A 4,664-nucleotide genomic window follows, 5' to 3' on the forward strand; every position below is an offset into this window, starting at 1 on the left:
ATATTGTTATTAAGACACCTTAAATATATTAAATTAATGGCTTGTTACTTCACAGCAATAATTACGATTGTTAATGTGGATTAAGGTTCAAAAAATATAAATATACTTTATATATATACTTTTTTATTTATATTTTTAGTTTATAATCAAATTATAAAAATGTGTATCATTGTTTTTGTACATATACATAACCGTTTTCTAAATTTAAGTGGTTCTTAGGAACTTTTAAACGTTGCTTAGCGGCTGTTTAGTTTAATACTGATTTAACCCTTTCTGACATTATTGATTTGACATTCGTATAAAGAAGACAAAGCATTGTTTAACTAATGACTTTTTAGGCAATGTTTATAATTTAGGCCGTAAATACTTTTTTGTAAAATATTGAATATTTCTGAACAGCAAGAGATTATATTATGACATATGTAATTTTCGTTTATAGTATATTCCGTTTCCTCTTTATTTCAAAAATTAATATTAATTATTTTTATGTACTTAATTTTGTGTTTCGTTCTATGTAAAAATTTATGCGGCGCTAATTAAAAACAACGTTTTAAAAAAATGTTAGATCAAACACGAACACATCGCTACGACTGAGCATGTTTAACGTTACATTAATTAAAAATGTATTATTTGTTTATTTATTATTTTGGAAACGGATTTATTAATATTTATATGTAAAATGAATAGCAAATTAGACCCCTATTATAAATGAAACATATCGAAATAATATATTAAAAACCTATTTCTTCATATCAATTTATTAAACAAAAAATCTGGGTATGTAGCAACGACTCATCATATATTCTACTATCAAGCAGCAGTACTTAATAGCGTTGTGTTCCGGTTTGAAGGATGAGTGAGCCAGTGTAAATACAGCATAAGAAAATTAATAATATAAGATTCCTGGGTCGGTGGCACATTGACGATGTATTGGATGGTAAATATTTATTAAATTGCCAATATCTATGGGCAGTGATGATGACCTACCATCAGGTGGCCCATTTGCCTACCTTCGTGTTATAATGATAAACATCAATTTAGAAGTAAAATTGCATTTCTTTGGTTCGTCCTTGACGGAACGTCAAATTTCTTAAGACATTATGACGTCACAGCATTAACGACTTGTAAGTGTGTGTTAATTCAATCAAGTGATTTCGTATTAGTAATTGTTAAACTATCAGATTTTTAAATATTGTAGTTTTCGTATCATTAATCATTCAAATTCAACTCAATGTAGAAGCATTGATTACATTTATTAACGTATATACGATAGTCAAATTCAACGTAAGTATTACACTTACTTATTTATGGTTAAAATAAAAATAACCGTCGGCAGTTAAAGAAAATACTCTGACCTGAGAAGAAAGGCCGAAGAAAATCAGCGAGTCAGTAGTATATATATATATATGTTTTCTATTTTTGTTATTGTCTATAATTCTCAAAATGTTAAAGAAAGACCAGAAGGCTCTCGTTCGTTCATTCTTGTTCACAAACTCACATTGTCTCCAATTTATTTTCAGTTACAATAATGTTGTGTCAAATTTTAAAGCGCATTAGTAAAGATATAGCGATGACAGCCGTTATAAATTAACCAGTAAAAGTTTACTGTTGAACGGTAAATTCAGAGCGTGATGCGACAGAGCCTCCAGAACTCATAAACGGCGTGATAACGACTTCTCATTTTATGGCAGAGCTTCGGCATTCATGATACATTAATACGTATGACTTTATAAATGGTTTCGAGTTTTATGACGGTTATGTTATCATAACACTGAAATTGTTTTTACGTTATTGTTTATCATCTTTTGTTGTTGTTTTTTTCAATAGTTTATGGTAAAGATGAATTATTTGGCCTATTCTAAAATAAAATACAATCTATTTTTATTATTCTAAGGTTAAGCCAAAAGGGGAGTCATGATTTCAGCAGGCTTATTGTATTGCCATTTAAACATACATAATTATCATTGGATGTTCGAGTACATAGACAAAAGTCCATATACATAGTTATATATTAATAAAAATAAATGGAGTTTCAATCATCAGTGATTTTGATGATATTTGATATTGACGAGTTTTTTTTATTTAATATAGCTAAGAAGACAGCTGAGTTATATGGTATGTGGTTAGCATAGTCTATAAGTGCTGTAAGATAAAATAACTAATCCTTGAAATGCCAACGCGCTGCCTACAATAAGAGCTAAGATGTTATGTCCTTTGTGCCTGTAATTACACTGGCTCACTTTCCTTTCAAACGGAAACAAAGCAATTCAAAGTATTTTAAATGGCTTATTAAGCTGAATTGCGAATATTGAAACTATAAGGAATAGTGAATGCAGGGACAGATTAAAGAAACAATTATATGTTTGAAGTAATCTTCCAACATCATCCCATCTATTGGATTTGAAAAAAAAATCTGCATTATTGAACGCGCATAACAGACAGCAAAAAAAAAAACAAACTACAAATTATTTAATTTATTCCACTCTATGTTTAACTTACAACACAATGATGCTGTAACAATAATTTTCCAGAATATATTTTAGAATATAAAGAAAAACAATAGTAACGATAATATTCTGCGTTACTTCAAACATAAAAAGTACCAATTTCTGAAAGTGTGGACGAATCGAATTACTTCAAACGTAAAATGTATCAATACAGTTGTAATATTTTATTTCCATAAAACATTTATTGTTAATAAAATAAATGGTTGTTGCCACAATTATTCGATAAGCCTTAAAACGTATTCATCATCTTTGACTGCCTCTTTAGTCTAGTGGCTAGATGTAAGGCCGTAGACCCGTAGGTCCTGGGTTCAATTCCCAGGTCGGGCCAATTAAAAGTTATTAGGATTTTTTGTCAGATAATTCTCAGTAGCAGCTCGGAGTCTGTAAGTTAGTAGTATGTACATGTCTCGGAAAGCACATAAAGCCGTTAATCCTGTATCTCAATTCTTTTCGGTCGTGTCGGAATGTTGTCCTATCGTATTATGAGAGCTAAGAAAGAGAGAGTGCAGTTGTGGTTGCGCACATACTTGGCACTATAATATCTCCTGCGCAGTTGGCTTATATGTCTTGAGATTGGCCGCCGTGGCCGAAATCTGTCTGGAAGACATTATTCATCATCTACATTTTGAATGCCGCGTCATGAACCAAAGAAGTTGTGTAATTCTGCAACGGTTGGTTCATGTGTGTCATTAACAAAACAATGCCTAAAAAGTTTTGTTTTAGAAGAAAAAAAGAACAAATACGATAATAAGTCAAAAGCAAAATTAAATCGTTACTCTTGTTTTTTTATAATAAAAAAATAGAATCGTTTTGAATTCGAAGTTTAATTATTTATTCAAGTAATACAACATTACTTTATGTTTTTCTGACACGCCTTCTTAGTTTAAAGTAGAAAGTAAAAAGTAAGCAAAACACATAACATCTTACTTGTGTAACAAAAATAACTGAAGTTAAGTTCTTTTATTAATAAAGTTAAATAGCTGTTTTGTTGCTGTAAGGCGATGAGCATTTGTTTTACACGGAATTGTAGAAAAAGAAAACTTGCCCATTGAAGGAAATGAATTTCTTCTTCCTTGTATTAATATAATGGAGTAGCTTTTCGTTGTTGACAAGAAAATATACAGACATATCGTTATATAAAATAGATTTTTATGGAAATCAGACATTTACTGCTTTATTCTTGGCACACGTAAGGCTTGTCAGCTTGTTTGGTGCACAATCTGTCGACACTGTCTTTGAATACATGCTTAGGTGCATATCAAAAATATTTAATAAAAAATAAAATAAAATAATACACGGGCGAACAATTTAATGAGAACATATGAATCCAATGCGAGAGTTATTGGGGTCTAGTTACCATAAGATATCGGCCACAAATTGAGACCCTTTGTCAACCCGTTTAACACCATTACCTTGCTATATTTATGCTTTTCTGGTTAATGTGCTTAATTTCTGTTTATAATTCATCTCGTGCTTTTTAGTGAAGGAAAACATCGTTAGGAAACCTGCATGTTTACTGTAGTCTAATTTCATCGAAATTCTGCCACATGTGTATTTCACCAACCCGCATTGGAGCAGCGTGGTGGAATAAGCTCCAAACCATCTCCTCAAAAAGGGAGAGGAGGCCTTAGCCCAGCAGTGGGACATTTACAGGCTGTTACTGTATATAATAATAATAAACGCAGCGTATTTAATATTGCAGTTAATAGTTATGTGTGTACGTACATACTCGTAGTTAAAGTTTGGTCTGTTTGATTTGTCAAATTGAAACAAAGTTATTTGACAACAACAGCTATCCTAGCTTGTTATTATTGTTAGTAGTTATCGTGTATTTCGCAGTATTTCGCTAGTCAACGTTGCCGTAGTGTAGCGGTTATCACGTGTGCTTCACACGCACAAGGTCCTCGGTTCGATCCGGGCGGAAACAACGATAATAAAAAAGATATAATTTTAGTTTTTCAGTGAAGTGTTAAAATTTTAACACAGTGTTTTTCACTAGTTACTTTGGTTGGTTGGTGTCCACCTTTTAGGTTTCATTTTCTATTACCGTTTGTATTAAATTATAACATAATTTAGAGTAACTATAATACGACTAGATCATATTGCCCAGTTAATAACTGTATATTAAATTTTAATAAATATTATAGTAATATTTAG

At 31.0% G+C, this 4,664-nt stretch overlaps 1 non-coding gene across 1 annotated transcript; it reads left to right on the forward strand.

Moving 5' to 3' along the window:
• The first annotated feature begins 4,362 nt into the window (after nucleotides 1-4,362).
• On the forward strand, nucleotides 4,363-4,434 carry Trnav-cac (transfer RNA valine (anticodon CAC)). The gene has a single exon. It is a non-coding gene; the product is annotated as a tRNA-Val (tRNA).
• The last annotated feature ends 230 nt before the right edge of the window (nucleotides 4,435-4,664 follow it).

This window comes from Nymphalis io, chromosome 4 (assembly GCF_905147045.1).
Source record: "Nymphalis io chromosome 4, ilAglIoxx1.1, whole genome shotgun sequence".
NCBI lineage: Eukaryota > Metazoa > Arthropoda > Insecta > Lepidoptera > Nymphalidae > Nymphalis > Nymphalis io.